At 46.7% G+C, this 20,632-nt stretch overlaps 1 long non-coding RNA gene across 3 annotated transcripts in view; it reads right to left on the reverse strand.

Moving 5' to 3' along the window:
* Positions 1-8,700: 8,700 nt before the first annotated feature.
* LOC139319674 (uncharacterized) overlaps positions 8,701-20,632 on the reverse strand; it is a 30,024-nt gene continuing 18,092 nt past the window's right edge. For 2 of the 3 annotated variants that reach the window (XR_011600637.1, XR_011600638.1), the window contains exon 4: positions 12,677-12,688. This is a non-coding gene — a long non-coding RNA (uncharacterized lncRNA). Of the gene's footprint in view, positions 8,812-12,676; positions 12,689-20,632 lie in introns of those variants that run through there. The other variant, XR_011600639.1, reaches the window with a different exon arrangement.

The raw sequence follows: 20,632 nt of genomic DNA on the forward strand, positions 1-20,632 counted from the left end.
CCTTGTTAAGTGCACGCCCTGTGGGAGACTGGTAGAAGGCTCCACTGGAGGGGCTACAGGCCTAGGGATATTTTGCAATTTATCCTCTATGGCCTGAGAGACTGTTTGTGCTATTAATAATTTAAGCTCAACAGGTAATTCCGAAATGCAGTGCTCACCTTGCTGCAAACCTGCAGCAGTCGATATAAACCTTGCAGAAACCTCCTTTCTGGAAGAGGAAGGCTGTGCTGCAGCACTGTTGCTGGGTAGAAAGTAGAATCTGAGACCATGACATTATCAGTATGGGGAGACAAGTTAAAAGAGTGCTCACTTGCTCCCTCTGGTGACCAAGCCTGGGTAATTACAGGCTGTTGAGTCATCAACAGCTCAGGAGAGAAAGGGCGGGAACTTTATCCTGCAGCCCTACTGAGGGCTTAATGGCCTACTGAGACTTCCTTCTCAGCTCTGCAAATTTGTCTCTCCAGAGCTGTATGCCTTCTGCTGGCATCTTTTTCAGAAGCCTTAGAATGCCTCTGCTTTCTCTAGGCTCCAGATTGGGAAGAGGCCTCCTTAATGGGGGCTGTTTCTTTATCCATTGAAGCACTGCAGGAGAGTTGTTTCTTGGCTCTTTGAGTTCTTCCCTCCATTTTGCAATTTGAATAATGCAACCCTAACTGCAACCACTTGCAATCTCCTGCAAGCTCAATAGTCTTCCTGCAAACAGTATGCCTAGCTGAGACTAGGCAGAGACTTGAAGCTTTACCAGGCTAGCAGGGCAAATATGAGTGTGCCTAACCACAACTAGGCAGGGACTCCAAGTAAACAAGCCCCCACTGAGGCTATGGCTTTTGAATATGTCCAGTCGCTGCTGGGCAGGGATACTACCTCTCCTGAGGTCTTCAGCCACTGAGTGTACCTAGCCGAGACTAGGCAAGGACTCCTTCTCACTCCAGCGAGGCAAGGTGGGGCTGTGCACACTTTCCTTGGTTCCGCTGCTCAATTTGAGGAGCCCTAGATCGCTCCTGCTGATGAAATCGGCAATCTGAGTTCCCACAGGCTGACAAGCAGCTGCTAAAAGCAAACCGCCCTTCAAAAAGGTCCCCACTCACTATCTCACTGTCTGAAATTCCTAGGAATGGCCAGGAATCACTTGAAAGGTTAAGACCAAGCCGAAACTGGGGCAGAGAGGAGGACGGGGGAGTGGCCCAAAAGAAATTGACAGCTCGGTCTCAACAGGAAACAGTCGAATCAACACGGGCCACTCCTGGGAGCTTTCAGGAGAATGCACCTGGTATTACACAGCAGCCTCTTAAAACTCATGGTTGGATCGACACTGAGACCACTACCCGATGAGTCCCCAGACCCAGTGGTCATAGGGGGCCAAACCCATTACAAGGTGCAATGCATCCTCGACTCTAAGTGGCACAAGGGGCAACTTCAATACTTAATCAAGTGGAAAGGTTACCCTCTATCAGAGGCATCCTGGGTAAAGAGCAGAAACATCCAAGTTGATCACCTCATAGCTAAATTCCATGAAAGGAACCCGACAAATCCGGGGGGTGGGATCACACCCCTAAAACTTATACCTGTACTAAAACTGTTTTTGCTTTGCACAGGTTGCCTTTGGAAAGCGAGGGAAGCCAAATATCAACTCGCGAAGTTTCCCTAACCTGCTCCTGAATTGTCATAGGCAGGGGGATGGGGAATCGCACCTCGCAGCTGCATCGAGGAATTTGCACCTCAGTCAAAACAATGCACATCCTAGCTAGCCAAAGTCAAGGCCATCTCCACAGAAACCAGTAACAGTCCTTGTTCTTGTCTAATATGTGCTAGCAATACCTGTAACAAGAGAATAAAAAGTAAAGGTGACAGCGGGCATCCCTGTCTTATACCACTATAATAAATTTCCCTGTTATTTCCCCATTTAATATTAAATTTGCCGTTTGAATGGAGTCTATTGCAGTTATCATCCCCACAAACTTTCCCCCGAAATTCATAGTTTTTAACTGCTGAATAAGAAACTGCCAATTTAAATTGTCAAATGCTTTTTGCGCGTCTAAGAATATCAGTGCTGCTTGTTTTTTGGGGTGTGGTTCATAGAATTCCAGGACATTCATTACCATTCTCGCATTGTTTCTAATTTGCCTTTTTGATAGGAACCCGTTTTGATCTGAGTGAATAATTTCATTTAGTAATTTTTTTCACTCTTTCTGCAATTATGGCAGCAAATATTTTATAGTTGGCATTTAAAAGCAAAATAGGCCTATAGTTTTTAATCTGTTGGTGGTCTGTACCCTCCTTTAATATTAACATAATATATGCCTTGGACCATGATCTCAGTAATTTGGCTTCCGCCAGGGCTTCATTATATCATTATCATCTCAATGGTTCTTGTATATTTTTGTATAATTCTGTAGGGAGTCCATCAGGTCCCGGTGTTTTATTTATTTATTTTTTTGTTTCCTGGCTGCCTCTTTTAATTCTATCAAAGTTATTTTATCATTCAACATTTCCCTTTTAGTTTCCGATATTTTTGTTAGTCCCTCGTCCCTTAAATACTGCTTTGTACTCTCTTCCGATACATCTTCTTGACTATACAAGTCCTCAAAAAAGTTTTGCATAATATTTCTTTTCTCTTCCATCCGATAGTGTAGATTTCCGTTCTCGTCTAGCAATTGTTGTATTAGTTTCTTCTCTTTCTTTTTTAATTTATATGAAAGCCATCTCCCAGGTTTATTTGCGTATTCAAAAAAAAATTGTTTTGCCATTTTTAGATTTTGTGCCCTTTCTTCTTGTGTCCTTAAATTTATTTTATGTTTAACTAGAGCCCTTTCTTCTTTGATTTTGCCATTCTGTGGTTTTTTTTGTAGCATTAGTTTCAGTTTCCTGAGTTCTTCCTGAAGCATAGTTTGTTGTTTCCTCTTTTCCTTGTTTCTTTGTGCTACATATGCTATCGTTAATCCTCAAATGTATGCTTTAGTGGTATCCCACACATTTTGCAGTGTTGTTTGTTCTTTCTTATTTTCTTTAAAGAATAGTTTCAATTCTTTTTCCATCATTTGGACATAAGCTTTCTCTTTCAAAATCTTTTGGTTCAATGTCCATCTCCTTTTTTTCAATCCTTTCCATCTCACTTTCAGAGGATTATGGTCCGCCCAGGTGTTTGTCATGATTTCTATTTCCTCTACATCCTTTTCCAATTCTGGATTCATCCATATATCAATCCTCGACCATGAATTCTGAGGATTTGAATAGGTGTATTGATTTTCTTTCAAATTTAAGTGTCTCCACATATCTTGCAAATTTAGTTCTTGTACCATCTCAAAAAATGTATTTGGCAATGTTCTTCTTTTCTTTTTATTTTTTTTTATTACTTGTGTAGTCTTTCTTAATATCCACCAAGAACAAGGAATAAAAGGAGTAAAAATAAAAAAAGAATATAAAATAAAGGCGTTCGTGGATGATTTAGTTTTCTTTATAGAGGAGCCCTTAGAAACAGGAACAAATTTAATACGAGAAATAAAAGAATTTGGCAAGGTGGAAGGACTTAAAATAAACAAGGACAAAGCAAAGCTAATAATCAAAAATATTACTGATAGCCAGAACTCGAGAGGAAATTGGAAATACAGATAACTAAAAAGGTTAAATATCTTAGAATTTGGTTGATGACAAAATGCTCCTCAATAAAAGAAGATAAAAATAAATAAATAAAAAAGGATTTGGATACTTGGGGGAAATTGCAACTATCATTAATTGGAAGAATTGCCACAATCAAAATGAATGTATTTCATTCTAATGACCGGCTGACAGGACTGAGTCAGAAGTGTAACCACGCAACCTTTATTTAATCATTAACAACGATGTAGAACAAGAAAACCCGCGCTTGACAGCTCTTTTATACTAACCAGCTGACAAAGAGAACCAATCAGCACTGAGCTTGCAATAACCAATAGGAATACCCCAGCAACATAACATAATATGTAACACCCCTTCCCACCTAGATGAGCACTCGCCAACGTCAGGCACATGCGTAATCGTTTAGGTAGGTCAGTCTACGCCGGACTCTCCCTGATCGTCTAGGCTCCGCCCCTACTCCAACATCCGGCGGCGAATTTGAACTCTCCTCCCGAGCCCTCTCACTCCTGGGTGGCTGGCTATCTGCGCGCCCAGCTTCCTCGGCTCGGTCTCCCCTATCCGGCGAAGGTAAACCCTCCTCGCTCTCTTCCCTCTGAGTGGTTGGTCTGTCTTCCAGAACTGACCCTGGCTGTCCCTTCTCGTGCCTAACCCCCTGCGAGGTGGGCTCCCCTGTCCCACCCTGACAATCCGCTCCCTTCCTTAGTGCCCGTAACTGATCCTTGTGTCGCTTCCATATTCTCCCCTCGTCGATTTCAATGTGATAGGAACAGGGTCCTGCAATCCCAACCACTATGCCTGCTAACCATAATGGCATTCCCCCATAGTTCCTGGCATATACACAGTCCCCAATAGCGAAGGAACGGTAGTGCCTCAGGGCGTCTAAGGGCTTGGCATGGCCATACGAGGGGTGTAATCGATCTAAGGTTGTGCGGAACTTCCGACCCATTAGGAGTTCGGCCGGGCTCCTATTAGTTGACTGACATGGCGTGGTATGTTGAGCTAACAAGTACTCCTCCACTCGCTCAGCCCAGGACCCGTGCCCAATCTTTTTAAGGGCATCCTTCGCTGATCTTACAGCATGTTCAGCACAACCATTGCTGGAAGGATGAAACGGCGAGACCAAACAATGCCGTATGCCCCTGTGAGCTAAGAACCCCTCGAATTCCGCGGCCGTAAATTGCGGTCTGTTATCGGAAACAATGCTGTCAGGCAGCCCGTGTGTAATGAATGAATAATGACCGCAATGCCTTGATGACAGCCTCTGCCGTAGTCGACCGTAAAGGGACGACTTCTACCCACTTCGAAAACGCATCGGCGAGGACCAGGAAAGACTGGCCCTGCATTGGGCCAGCGAGGTCAATATGTAAACGAGACCAAGGTGCCCCAGGCGATTCCCACACCCCCGGGGGGTCTTTTGGCGGCATCGGCATGTTTCCCTGACATTGCAAACACCCCGCAACCCAATCGGTGATGTCACGATCCAATAAAGGCCACCACATATAACATCGGCCTAAAGCCTTCATCCTGACCACCCCCGGATGACTCTGATGTAATTGTTCCAATAACGAGGAACGAAGGGGGGGGGGTGGAATAACCACCCAATGGCCCCACAAAAGGCATCCCGCTTGCGTAGACAGTTCCAGGCGGCGGCTTGCATACGGTTGGAATTCCGCAGTGAAAGGCCCCGGAGGCCACCCTCTGGCCATCCAGTCTAACACCTGTGCCAGGGTAGCATCCTTCGCAGAGAACCGGGCGACGTCCGAAGAGGTGATTAGCAACGGCGAATCCTCCAGCAGGAAAATCGATGAAACAGGGACAGGGTCCTCGAGCAGGTCAGGGCTGGGGCAACGGCTCAAGGCGTCCGCGTGTGCGAGGTCCTTGCCGGGGTGGTGAATAAGACGGTAGGAATATGCAGCCAAGAACACAGAGTAACGGGTCATACGGGGAGACAATATTTGGGGGGCTGGGCGATCGCCTGCTAAAATGCCTAATAGCGGTTTGTGGTCCGTGTACAAAAGAAATGGTCGTCCATAGAGGTAATGGTGGAACCTCTTGACCCCAGCCACCAAGGCAAGAGCCTCCTTATCCAGCTGAGAGTAATTACGCTCAGCCGGTGCCAAGGTCTTAGAGTAATAGGCAACAGGCAGCTCCCTTCCGGAGGGGAGGACATGGCTCAACACCGCCCCCACCCCATATGGGGAAGCATCACATGCTAAGGTTACCGGCAGGTGTGTTGAAAATTGGGTGAGGACAGAGTTGGAGGTTAGGAGACGTTTGACAGCCACAAATGCGTGAGCCTCACGGGCACCCCAATGCCAAGTCACGTTGCGGTTTAACAGATGGTGAAGAGGCTCGGCAACGGAAGCTTTATGCGGAATAAAAATTGCATAAAAATTAAGCAATCCCAGGAAGGATTGGAGGTTAGCTTTACATTTCGGGGGAGGACAGTCCATGATGGCCGCTGTTTTAGCTGCCGTCGGGTGGATTCCCGAGCCATCCACCAGGAACCCCAAGAATTCCACTTGGTGCACAGCGACTTGGCATTTAGTTTTGTTAACTTTGAGGCCAGCAGTGCTAAGCTTCCTAAGCACTTGCCGCAATCGGTCCATCAGCTGCGAAGTCGAAGAAGCCGAGACGAGAACGTCGTTGAAATAGGGAATGACCCCGGGGATGCCATGTAGCAAACGTTCCATCATGCTCTGGAAAATCCCCGGGGTGACGCTGACCCCAAACTGCAACCGACGACACCGGAACGCCCCCCTATGGGTCACGATCGTCTGAGCATCCGCTGTCAGGTCATCGACTTTTAGTTGCTGGTAGGCTTGGGCCAGGTCCAGCTTGGCAAAAATTGACCCCTGGCCCAAGGAGTGCAGCAAATGCTGCACGACAGGAACGGGATAAGCGTGCCCCAAAAGAGCGGTATTCAGGGTTGCCCGGTAGTCAGCACAAATACGGACCGAGCCATCCGCCTTAATAGAGGTCACAATCGGTGTCTCCCAGCGTGCGAATTCGACAGGTTCTAACACCCCCTGAGAGATCAATTTATCCAGTTCCGCGTCAACCCTTGCCTTTAACGCAAAAGGTACACGGCGCGGTTTCAACCGTCTCGGGGCCACGCTGGGATCAAGGCTAAAGGATACTGGGGGCCTGTTATAGCACCCTAGTTTGCCATCAAAAACAGTGGGAAATTCTCGAATTAGCAAGTCCAATTCGGAGGACCGGATGGAATTCACTCCCTGAATTGTCAAGCCCAGAGCCTGGAACCAGTTGAGCCCTAATAGACTAGGCAGTGGGGCTTCTACTATAACCAATGGCAGTCGGCCAGAAAATACCTTAAAATTAACTCTGAATTTCCCACACCCCAGTACTTTGATGGAATTTCCCTGATAATCATGGAGAAGAAGATGGCAGGGGTCCAGGCGGCGCTTTGACATATAAGGCACTAAGCGCTTAATCGTACTCCAGGAAACGATGGAATTGGCCGACCCAGTGTCCACCTCCATCCTACATGGCCGGCCCTCGATGGAGATTTCCACATTGATTTTCGGCCGGCCATCCGCTGGGCCGTTCCTGTGCTGCGCTGGCTCCACACCATTGACACCCCCAGCCTCCCGGCTCCAATCCGTGCCCAGGGTTCGGGCCGCTCCCCGTCTGCGCTGGCCACGAGAATATCCTTGAGGGGGCGGAGCTTTCTCAGTGAGCGTTGGGGACCGGCAAACACGAGCGATGTGGCCGCGGCGCCCACACCTATGGCACGTAGCGTCTTTAAAACGGCAGCTGGCTCTTAGATGATTTCCTCTGCAACTCTGGCAATCCCCTGGAGGCTGTTTAGACTGTCGCAATGGTCGCTGAGAACTTTTAATGCGAGCTACGGCACCCTCCCCCGCAGAGCAGTCATCATCACTGAAATCAGTCTCATTGTAGTGAACCTGCTCGCCCGTTGACTGGATTTTGGATGCATTCTGTTAGCCCATTTGAAGTTCACTGAGTCGAAAATTATTGCTCTTTAACACACTGTTTCACACAATTGAAGGTTATAAAGTATCAAATTTCAGAAGTATCAAAACACAAGAGTTTTAGTGAAAATAAATTTTTACCCCAAGTTTTTATGCCATTAGAACTGGGGAAGAGCATCACATAAGGATGTTGCATACAACCAAGGAAAGAGTTGAATCCAAGATTCTTTTATTAGAACATTTTATATGCTATTACATTCTTCAGGCAGCTAAACAATCCTTCCAGGATTGTTTAAAAGCCATGTATTCAAGGAAAGTGAAGTAAATTTGGTCTAGTGGTTAAGGCACCAGGTTAGAAAGCAGAAGACTGAGTATTAGTCTCACCTTAGACATGAGTGACTTTGGACCAGTCACTCTATTAGGCCAGCCCACCTCACAGGGTTGTTTTTGTTTGGAAAATAAGAGGATGGAGGAATATTGAGTATGTTCACCACCTAAGGATAAGGATAAATTTCCTGACAGTTAGAACAATTAATCAGTGAAACAACTTGCCTCCAGAAGTTGTGAATGCTCCAACACCGGAAGCTTTTAAGAAGATATTGGATAACCATTTGTGTGAAGTGGTGTAGGGTTTCCTGCCTAAGCAGGGGGTTGGACTAGGAGACCTCCAAGATCCCTTTCAACTCTGTTTTTCTGTTTTCATTCCAGAAGGAAAAGTCACAAAATTGCTTCTCACTTATTTTGGCCATGTCATGTGGGGGAATTCACTGGAGAAAGCATTTATGTTGGGAGAAGTTAGTGGTAAAAGGAAAACAGGCCGCCAAAGAACACAATGGCTGGACACTGTCAAAGCTGACATCCGCCAGAGCATGGAAAAACTCGAAGTAGTAGTGCAAGATTGGAAGATGTGGAGAGACCTGGCTCATAGAATCACCAAGAGTCAGACACGACTGAATCATCATCATCACATGATGATACTTTAAGCTTTTTAAATATGTTAATAAGTTTAATTATATTATATAAACTTTACTGCATTGACTCCCCATTGAAATAATACAATATAACATGATTTACAACATTATAATAAAAGAAAAAATAATTAATATACAGTAATGCTATTGGTACACAGAATGACAATACAGCCCTAACAATTAACAGAAGTGCTTAGTAAGTTTTCTTTCTAGTTATCTCACATACGCAAGCTAGAAAATGATTTCTCCCAATATGAAATTGGTGGTCTCTGCAATACAAGAAGAGAAGATACATTTATACAGTCAGGCAACATATATGAGCAGTATAGAAATATAGCTTGATGTCAAAATATTTCTTTCACCAACTACGAGACCGCCTTCTGCCACCAATAGCCTCCCACCGGCCAATACGCTCGCACAGAGTGGGCCTCCTCAGGGTGCCGTCCGCCAGACAATGTCGGCTGGCGACTCCCAGGGGGAGAGCCTTCTCTGTGGCGGCGCCCACCCTCTGGAACAACCTCCCCCCAGAGATACGTACAATAACAGACCTCTGGATTTTTCGTCGGGCCCTGAAAACCCATTTATTTCAACTAGCTGGGTTGGCTTGAGTTAAATTTTAAATTGATTTTAAATTGGGTTGTTTTAATTTACGGCCAAAATATTTAATTATTTTAAACTGTTTTTAATTTTGTATGTTCTGTTTTTTTTTTTTTACTTTGGCTGTTCACCGCCCTGAGTCCTATTTGGAGAAGGGCGGTATAGAAATAGGAACAAATAATAAATAAAAAATAAATACTACTCATTCAATGTTTAATGTAGCCAGTGGGTGGTCTGCATGACAATTTACTTTATCTTCTAATACTTTATCCCGTTAATTGTTTCAAGTTCCTACATTCTCATTCTCTGGAAAGAGAAGTCTGACATGCAGGACTTCCAGTAATTTAACAATTACTTTAGCTTCACATCAAACAAACAGGTTACTTGTTAGGTGTGGCAAGCTTGCTATGGAGCCATGAAAAAGTGATTGCAAATCTCAATATGGAATTTTACAGTATACATTTTGTAGGCTCTAGCTTGTAGCCAGTTTTTTCACCCTGATCATGGAACTACTGAAATCTGTAAAATGGGTATTGGTCTTACCTGATGCGCTCCTTCTCTCTGTACTGAGAGAGAATCCAAGGAATGGGTTAACTCTGCCTTTCTGCTCTTTAGACTGACTCTGTTTTTGGACATGATGATGGAGGATGCTAAGGCCACCACAGGCCCATTTATTGTTGGTGTTTGCAATGCCTCAGTGAGGCCCTAGGCCACATTATAGAACCTCTTGTCATTTCTGCTTGGAGGCGGGAACGCTCCTGGTAGGGCCCATTGTCGCTGGACAACGTCCAGCAATAATTCTGGGGAGGGGATCTCCTTGTTCTCTGTGGCAGGCTCTGAAAACAGAAAGTTTGGGTCAGATAAGCCCAATGCTGAATCTGACGTAGCTGGGTCTGTTCCTACGTGAGCTGTGTCTTGACCTTGTATAATAGTATCTTAAACAAGGCAGGGTAAAAGAGTCCTGTCCTGTGAAGGCAGGGAGGTCTGGAGCCATTTCCTCATCCTCAGATAACATCAATTCCCTATGCTCCTCATCATCTGAGAGAGATCTTGGCTTTGCATGGAGGAAGTAGGGGAACGAGGCCTCTGGAAGGCCGACAGCTCTCTTAGGATCTGAGGTGCAGAATGCTGCCCTTGGTTTAGGGTGATATCAGATGCTGTAGAGGCCATCTGATGGTTTTGCTGCAGGCCTGCAGCAATCCTCTGAGCTATGTCCTCTGATATCAAGAGTCTCATTTGAGTAGCAATTTCTGGTTCCTGATCTTCCCTTCCTACTTATGAGGAAAATAGTTTTACATGCAGCTTTTTTTAAACTATACTTTATATATGGATAAAGTAAATTTTCAGAAGGTAAGATTATAAACAGTTGCTTTATACACTATTCATCATGTGATTGTACCAAGCAACCATTGTTTTTCTCATGTCATACAGCATCATAAAAATACTGTACAGGTAGTCCTCGACTTACAACCACAATTGAGCCCAAAATTTCTGTTGTTAAGTGAAATGTTTGTTAAGTGAGTTTTGCCTCATTTTACAACCTTTCTTACCACAGTTGTTAAGTAAATAACTTCAACTGGGGTCTTCCCCACCTTACTCAAGAAGGTGGTGGTTCGTCCCCTCCTCAAGAAGCCTGCCCTGGATCCGGCTTCTCTGAACAACTTTCGTCCTGTCTCCAATCTTCGCTTTATCGCTGTGGTGGCGTACCAGCTTCCGCAATTCCTGGAGGAGACTGATTATCTAGACCCATACCAATCAGGCTTCAGGCGCGGACACAGCACAGAAACGGCATTGGTTGCCCTGGTGAATGATCTCTGGTGGGCCCGGGATAGGGGTTATTCCTCCATCCTGGTGCTACTTGACCTCTCAGCGACTTTTGATACCATCGACCATGGTATCTTACTGCGACGTCTAGAGGGGTTGGGGGTGGGGGGCACTGTTTTACAGTGGTTCTCCTCCTACCTCTCGGGCCGTACGCAGTTTGTTTGGGCAGGGGGTCAGAGATCCTCCCTGAGGCCCCTCATTTGTGGGGTGCCGCAGGGGTCTGTTCTCTCCCCCCTGCTCTTTAACATCTATATGAAGCTGCTGGGTGAGATCATTCGTGGTTTCGGGGTGCGGTATCATCAGTAAGCTGATGATACCCAACTTTACATCTCCACCCCGGACCAACCCAGGGATGCCCTTTCTGTGATGTCTAAGTGCCTGGAGACGGTATGGGTCTGGACAGGTAGGAACAGGCTCAGGCTCAACTCCTCCAAGACAGAGTGGCTGTGGATGCCGGCGTCCCATGATCTAGCTCCCCCATCACTGTTGATGGGAGGAGAGTGTCTTGCTCCCACAGAAAGGGTTCGTAATCTTGGCGTCCTCCTTGATTCATGGCTGTCTTTAGTGGACCATCTAATGGCCGTGACAAGGGGGGCATTTGCACAGGTTCACCTGGTGCGCCAGTTACACCCTTTTCTAGACAGGGACGCCCTCCGTACGGTCACTCATGCTCTCATTATCTCTCGGTTGGATTACTGCAATGCCCTCTACATGGGGCTGCCCTTGGGGTGCACTCGGAGGCTCCAACTGGTCCAGAATGTGGCCGCACGAGTAGTTACAGGTGCGTCCCGCTACTCCCATATAACACCACTATTGTGCGAGCTGCACTGGTTGCTGGTGGTCCTCTGGATCCGCTTCAAGGTGCTGGTACTCACCTATAAAGCCCTTCATGGCATGGGCCCGGGGTATTTGCAGGATCACCCCCTACCGGCCTCCCACCGCCCAGTGCACTCACATAGAGCTGCCATCCTCCAGGTCCCCTCGGCCAGTGTCGGCTGGCGGTCCCCAGGATGAGGGCGTTCTCTGTGGTCGTACCGACCCTCTGGAATGGGTTGCCCACTGGGCTCCGGACAGCCCCTGACCTCCGCACCTTCCGCACCGACCTAAAGACATGGCTCTTTCAGCAACTTCCCTGATCTGCCGTGGATTTTAACTTGGGGATTTGGGGATTTTAAATTGGTTTTTAATATTATTTAATCTTTATCTATTGTCGGGTTGTTTATTGTTGTGAGTCGGACCGAGTCCTACGGGAGAAGGGCGGCATATAAATCTGACAAATAAATAAATAAATAAACGGATAAATTAGCAACCCAGTTGTTAAGTGAATCTGGCTTCCCCATTGACTTTGCTTGTCAGAAGGTTGCAAAAGATGATCAAATGACCTTGGGACACAATAATAGTCATAAGTATGAACCGGTTGCCAAGCATCTGAATTCTGATCACATGATCATGGGGAAGCTACAAAGGTTGTAACTATGAAAAATTGTCATAAGATGCTTTTTTCAGTGCTGTTGTAACTTTGAACGGTAACTAAATGAACTGTTGTAAGTCAAGGACTACCTGTACTTATTCACACATGCACTTACTCTATTTTGCTTTTTCTAGCTATTTAAAAGCATTTTGCAGAGTTATTTTACATGCTTTGCATTCCATCTCAGAAAGGAAACACACATTTACCTTACACATATGCAAGATATACATCTGAGATTGAACTTGGTAATGTCCCTAATGAAGAATCAAATGCAGAAGAGGAATTAAAGCTACACATTTGCCAGGACAGCTTTTACATTTGCATTACAGAATAAATAATAGAATAAATAAGTCTGACATACAAGTGCACTGTTACAGTAAAACAAAGTTAAAACTGGAAGACAAAGACAGCTGCATCAGATAGCTTCAGCTTAAGGCTTGAGTTTGATGTGGGAGAAAAACACCTGCATATCTGGGATTGCTGCCAAATGAATTTATGATCTGTATAATCTATTTCATTTCTGCCATCAAAGTGCAACAAGTTTTAAAATGGACCACCAATGCAATCCTAGTTTTCATTTACCACAATTAGAAACTAAGATATTAATGTGAACAAAATGTTTTCAGTTTATGAAAATATGTTGTATGTTAACACAATCCTAAGGTTCAATTCTGTTTCCATTCACCACCTAACTATTCAAGGAAACTATAACTATACTTCAAAAAGATCTAAATAAGGAAACCTTAATTTTATACTGTATTACATTGCCAGTAGACTGGGTTACATTAACTGCTCACAAAGTCTATCAGGAAAAAAAAAACCCCATAGAAAAATAAGTTTCTTAACAAAATTATTTTTACCCAAATGACAGTTTAATTTTATTCTATGAGATTTATTTCTTAATTGAATATATTAAAGATTCCATACGAACATGATATGCAATATTCTGACATGTTTAGTTCTTTTATTTTCTACAAAGGATTAAAAGCCCAGAAAAAGGTGTATTATGGATAGCACATTTTCCTAAAAGTTCTAAATTCTATATCAGCTCAATTAAGTGTTCAAGGAAAAAGATATTTAAATCTGAGAAAAGCCACTAGGTTTTTAAAAACTACTATTTGTACTATTGATAGGAGGAAGTCTCTATCATGTCGAATTAAACTTGAAACTACATTAAAGGGGCGTTGGTCTTACCTGATACGCTCCTTCTCGGTGTGCTGTGAGAGAATCCAAGGAATCGGTGTTAACTCTGCCTTTCTGCCCGGAGACTGAGTCTGTCAATCTTCTGGTCACGCCTCCTTTGCCTGTGTGTGCCCCAGTTTTGATGAGGCGTAGCGATTGACTTGACATTATTTCCAGTGCTATTCTGGCCACTCCTGGACTCTGGACCAGCAGGTCGCCAGGGTGTGGTTGGATTCTCTCTCAGCACACCGAGAAGAAGCGTATCAGGTAAGACCAACACCCCTTTTCCAGTGAGCTGAGTAAAGAATCCAAGGAATGGGACATACCAAAGCTGTCCTAAGGGTGGGTAACAGTCTGGTCCCGAGTCCCCAAGTCTATATGCACTTTCTGAAGCACCCACCTGCCGAAGGCCACTTCAGCTGAAGCAAAGGAATCCAGTTTGTAATGTTTTATGGAGAGGACTATGTCGCTGCCCTACAGATGTCCTCGATAGAGGCCTGTGTCGCCCACACAGCCGTCGTGGCTGGGCTTCTGGTGAAATGGGCTGTCATTTGCCTAGGCAATGGGAGAGCCTGAAGCTCATAGGCTTTGGCGATGCATGGTCATATCCACCGGCCTATGGTTGATGGTGTAACCTTGTTATCCAGCGTAGAAGGTTGAAAAAATACAAACAGGGACTCAGTCTTCCTGAGAGAGGTAGTTCACTTGATGTAGGTGTGGAGGGCCCTCCTAACGTCCAAGGTGTGCCACTTCTTCTCCAGGGCAAGGTTTGGGCCCAGACAGAAGTCTGGCAAGATTATTTCCTGTGCCTTGTGGAACCAGGAATTCACAGAACCATCCTGTTTGAATGAAATATGGTCCTCTCTTATAGAGAGGGCCGCCAGTTCAAATAGTCGTCTGGCCGAAGGGGTGGCCACGAGGAAGGCTACCTTGAGGGTGAGGATACACAGGCTGGCTGATCATAACGGCTTGAAAGGTGCAGAGGTGAGAGCTTGTAGTACTTTGGGCAGGTCCCAGGTGGGGTATCTGTACCACAGGAGGCTTTATGTTAGTTGTACTAAGTTGCACAAGCAGTTAATGAAACTGCACACAATTGGGTGTTGAGCGAGGGACTCCAGATCCCTGCAGGATAACACAAAGGCCAGAGCTGCCACTTGCCTGCGTATGGTATTAGGGGACAGACCCTTGTCCAGCCCTTCCTGAAGGAATTCCAAGATCTCGGCCACTGATACAGATATGGGATCAATGTGACCTTTGGAGCACCAGCCACAAAAGGCCTTCCAGGTTGATTCATAAACTCTGTTAGTAGATGGCCTCCTAGAGGCCTGGATTGCCTGAATTACTTTGTAGGAGAAATTGTCCTGCCTCCAAACTCTCCGCTCAAATGCCACACGGTCAGTTGGAGCCATTGGAGTTCTGGATGGATTAAGGCCCCCTGACTGAGGGAGATTCTGCCTGGAGGGATCCTCCAGGGCCTGGATACTGACAGGCTGACCAGATCTGCATACCTTGGCCATCTGGGCCAATGGGGAGCCAGGAGCAGGACCTCTGCCCTCTCCGCCAGCACCTTCCTGATTACCCCTGGAATGAGGAGAAGAGGAGGAAAGGCATTTAGTAGCCCATGGGGCCACGGACTGCAGAGTGCATTGACCCCTTCCGCCCTCGGTGTTGCAAACCTGGTGTATAACATGGGCAGCTGACTACTTGATGGCGTGGCAAACAGGTCCAGGATGGGGGGGGGGCAAACCTTTCTGACAGTTCCCTGAATAGGTCTGGATCCAGGTGCCACTCTGAGTGGTTGACTGTGGCTCTGCTAAGCCAGTCTGCCTGTACATTTGTTGTCCCCGAGATGTGCTCCACTCTGACGGAAAGAAGATGTCTCTCTGCCCAAAGGCCCAATTGTTCGGCCTCTTGCATGAGGGACCTGGAGTGGGTGCCTCCTTGGCAGTTGATATGGGCCTTGGTGGCCACATTGTCTGTCAGGATGAGCATATGGTGGCCAGAGATCATGTCCTGGAACCATCTGAGGGCCAAGTGGGCTGTCTTGAGCTCTAGCCAGTTGATATTGTTCCTGAGTCCACTGCCCTTGTGCCATCTGGGACTGGATGTGGGCACCCCAGCCAAAGAGGCTGGCATCTGTGGTGATGGTCAGGCGGCTGGGCTCCTTGAAAGCACATCCCTTGTTATGGCCTGGGACATCCACCACTGGAAGGATTGAAGTACATTTGATGGAACCTGAACCCTGGCATTTGAGTTACGCCGGATCTTTGGTATGGCAGAAGAAACCACTGTACGTTTCTGGTGTGCAGGCGTGCCCAAGGAACAATTGATATGCAGGGTACAATCTTGGCCAGGAGTTGCGAGGACCAGGGACACTGTTCGGTCCACTCGGATACGACTCGCCAAGGTCTTTATACTGACCTGATGCTCCTGGGATAGGGAGACCTCGCATGATCTGGTATCTATGACCACATCCAGGTGTAGCAGTCGGTTGGTAAGAGCCAGGTGGCTCTTCTTGAAATTGATGGAAAATTCATGATCCTGAAGGACCCAGATTGTGATTTGCAGATCCTCTGTCGCCCGGAGGTGAGAGGACGACTGTATTAATATATCCAGGTAATATTGGATGCACACGGGGATCACCCTGAGGTGTGCCGCCAGTAATTTGGTCTCTGACTGGGTAGGTACAGACGGGATGATGGGTGCCGGTCTTGAGACTGTAATTTGGGAGGAGTTCGACCCTGTTGCTCCCGAGGACGTGGACAGGATACTGGGGCGGATGAACGCGACATGTTTATTGGACCCGTGTCTCTCCTGGTTGGTGCTGGCCTCCCGGGAGGTTACGTGAGGCTGGCTCCAGGGGATTATCAACGCTTCCTTGAGTGAGGGTGTCTTGCCATCTGCCTTGAAAGAGGTGGTGGTGAGGCCCCTCCTCAAGAAGCCTGCTCTGGATCCAGCTGTTTTGGCTAACTACCGTCCGGTCTCCAACCTTCGCTTCTTGGCGAAGGTTGTTTTTTTTTTTTTAAATTTTTTATTGAAAATTATTAAAAAATACAGAAAAAAATATAATAATATGGATAGAATTGCAGAGAGTAATATAATACATATAGAGTTTTAAAGTATCAATTTTCGCCTGGAGAAAGTACAAACTTCCATTAAGTTAACTCATCAAAAGAAAGGAAGGTTTAACCAGAAAAAAATTTCTCAATCGTCATGCAGGACTCCTGGAAGTATTTACCCACGTTCACATTAAGGTTAATATTTTCGTTCTTCTTAAGATTTCTTTTTTTGCAGCCAAGCATACCATCTGTCCCAGCTCCTATATAACCCCGATTCTTGTCTATCTCGCAAAAGTCCAGTAAGCTTGTCTGCTTCTGCACAGTCCATGATCTTTGCAATTAACGTAGCCTCCGATGGGATATTTTTGGATTTCCATTCTTGCGCGAACGAGATCCTGGCTGCAATGATGATGTGGAGAGCGAGATACCAATTAGATTTGTTTAAGTTCTCTGGTTTCATGCCTAGTAAAAACGTTTCCGGGTTCAAATCTATTCTACATCCTATGATTTCTAAAATCCATTTTTGAATTCTAGCCCAATATTCCTTTGCTCGGGGACAGGTCCACCAACTATGAAAGTAAGTTCCCATAGCGGCGTTGCATTTCCAGCAAACCGGAGAGGTCCTCGGGAACATCTTCGATAATCTAGCCGGGGGCAGGTGCCATCTATATAGCATTTTGTATATATTTTCCTTATAGGAAACTGACATTGTTAATTTTAAGGTTTGCCCCCAGATTTCTTCCCATTTTTCAAGTTCAATCGAGTATCCCAAATTTCTCCCCCAGGCAATCATTGAGTCCTTGATGACCTCCTCTCCAATCCAGTCCATTAAGAGGAATTGATAGAGTTTGGATAATACCTTCTCATCCTTCCCCAACAAGATCTTATCAAGTTCCTGTAGAGAATTATAAATTCCTCCTTTATTTTTATCCTGAGCTGTCCTAGATTGGATCTGATTGTATGACCACCAATCTAGCTCATAGCCTAATTCCCCCAGCATATTTCGAGATTTTACTTTGCCTGAAGGATCCAACAGAGCTTGGTAGGTTAGTGGTTTATTTCTGTTATAAAGAGTCGGGTGTGTCATTGCCTCTAAAGGGGAAAGCCAAATCGGAGTCATCAGGTAAAATTTATTTCTTATTCGATCCCATATGGTCATCAAAACCTTTCGAATAAAGTGGTCCATAAAATATTTATGTTTTTTGGGCCTTTCCTGACTCAGATAATAGTGCCACCCGTTGCAAATTGTGGCCTATTGGCGAAGGTTGTTGAGAGTGTGGTGGCACGACAGCTTCCTGGGTACCTGGATGAAGCTGTCTATCTGGATCCGCTCTAGTCCGGCTTCAGGCCTGGGTACAGCACAGAAACGGCATGGGTCGCGTTGGTGGATGATCTCTGGAGGGCTCGGGATAGGGGTTGCTCCTCTATCCTGGTCCTGTTAGATCTCTCAGCGGCTTTTGATACCAACGACCATGGTATCTTGTTGCGCCGGTTGGAGGGGTTGGGAGTGGGGGGCATCGTTTTGCGGTGGTTCTCCTCCTATCTCTCCAACTAGTCGCAGTCGGTGTTGGCAGGGGGGCAGAGGTCGACCCCGAGGCGCCTTGTTTGTGGGGTGCCGCAGGGATCGGTCCTCTCGCCCCTTCTGTTCAACATTTATGTGAAGCCGCTGGGTGAGATCATCCGTGGGTTTGGGATGGAGTTCCATCAGTACGCTGATGATACTCAGCTGTACATCTCCACCCCAGGCCATCCCAACGATACCCTTGAAGTGATGTCCCGGTGCCTGGAGGCCGTGCGGATCTGGATGGGGAGTAAAAGGCTTTGACTCAACCCTTCCAAGACCGAGTGGCTGTGGCTTCCAGCATCCCGATATAGCCAGCTGGTGCCATCGCTATTGGGGGCGAGTTATTGGCCCCCACGGACAGGGCTCGCAACTTGGGCGTCCTCCTGGACACATGGCTGTCTTTAGAAGAGCATATGACGGCCGTAGCCAGGGGGGCTTTTTATCAGGTTCGCCTGATTCGCCAGTTGCGTCCCTTTCTGGATCAGGACTCCTTACGCACAGTCACTCAGGCACTCGTCACTTCCCGCCTGGACTACTGTAATGCTCTCTACATGGGGCTCCCCTTGAGGAGCACCTGGAGGCTCCAACTGGTGCAGAATGCGGCCGCGCAGGGGATTATGGGAGCGAGGGGGCGCTCCCATGTGACACCTCTCCTGCGTGAGCTGCATTGGCTTCCAGTGGTCTTCCAGGTGCACTTCAAGGTGTTGGTTACCATCTTTAAAGCGCTCCATGGCATAGGACCTGGGTATTTGCGGGACCGCCTTCTGCCGCCGATAGCCTTCCACCGACCAGTACGCTCCCACAGAGAGGGACTCTTCAGGGTGCCGTCAGCCAGGCAATGTCGGCTGGCGACCCCCAGGGGGAGGGCCTTCTCTGTGGCAGCTCCTGCCCTCTGGAACGATTTGCCCCCGGAAATACAAAGGATATCGGATCTCCGGGCCTTTCGCCGTGCCCTAAAAACTTTTCTTTTCCATCAAGCAGGGCTGGCGTGAACCCCCCCCCTTTTTTTTTTGCTTTTTAAATTGTCAGTGGGTTTTAGTTTGAATGTTTTAAGTTTTGGGCCAAAGTCATGTAATTCTTTTAAAAAATTTAAATTTTGTATTGGTATGTGTTTTAGTTCTGGCTGTGCACCGCCCTGAGTCCACTAGGAGAAGGGTGGTATACAAATTGAATAAAATAATAAATAAAAAAAAATAATAATTTGGTAAGATCCTGGGTGCTGAGGACAGGCCAAATGGTAGGGCCTTGTACTGATAGTGTTGGCCCGCATAATAGAACCTCAGGAACTGCCGGTGGGATGGTAGGATAGGCACATGGAAGTATGCCTCCGTCAGGTCTATGGATGTTAGGAAGTCTCCTTCTTGGATGCTTTCCAGTATGGACTGGAGGGACTGCATCTTGAATCTCTTGTAAACCAGATGGATATTTAATCTCTTCAGGTCCATAATTCCTCTCCCCCCTCCCACCCCAAGGTCTTTGGGACTATAAATAGAATGGAATAGAATCCCTGCCCCTCTTGGTCCTCTGGGACCGACTCAATAGCTTGAATGTCCAACAAATGTTGAATCACGGTCTCCATGAGGCCTCTCTTTTGTTGCCCTTCGAGATGGGGCAACGAATGAAGAATTTGGGGGTGTGGAGAGAAATTTGAGGGTGAGACCTAGTCTTACCATGTTCAAGACCCAAGTATCTGTCATGGTTGCCTCCCATTGGTCCGTAAATAGACTTAGGTGGCCACCAATGGGAGGGTTGGGTTCACAGTCATCTGGAGCATTGAAAGGGATGACTTCCGGTTCCACAAAATGGCTGTTTGGCCTGGAATTGTTGCCTGTTCCTAACCCTGAATCCGGATCTGTCCGGTTGGTGGTCCTCTCTGTCGGGGTATGCCCTCTGGGAGTGAGGAGTGCCAAAGCTGGTACCTGTAGACCTGAATGAGGCCTACAAAAATAAGGTGAGGGACGGCATTCAGTTCGCCTGTATAGAAAAGGCAGGAGCTTTCTTCTGTCTTTGGTCTCCACCAGAATGGGCTCTAGGGCCTTTCCAAACAGCTTGCTACGCTTGAAGGGAACAGAGGCTAGCTTCCATTTATACTTATCCGCCTGCCAGTGATGAAGCCACACCAGGCGGTGGGCTTCACCGAGGAAGCGGTGGCCCTGGAAACGAATTTGGCAAAATTCAAGATGGCATCACCTGAGAATTCCATTGCTGCTACCAGTTTATGGAAGGGGAGGTCATCAGATGGAACCCTCGCTTGCATCTGGCAAAGCCAGAGCGAGGAGGTTCTATTGAAAAATGAGGCGGCCATTGCTGCCTTACCCACCCAGGCAGCTGCCTGATGTGCCTTGGATCAGCTCCGCCTTCCTGTCCTCTATCTTCAGGGCATCCTCTGTGTC

Source organism: Pituophis catenifer, unplaced genomic scaffold, assembly GCF_029215685.1.
Source record: "Pituophis catenifer annectens isolate HBS135680 unplaced genomic scaffold, rPitCat1.0.hap2 SCAF_7, whole genome shotgun sequence".
Lineage (NCBI taxonomy): Eukaryota > Metazoa > Chordata > Lepidosauria > Squamata > Colubridae > Pituophis > Pituophis catenifer.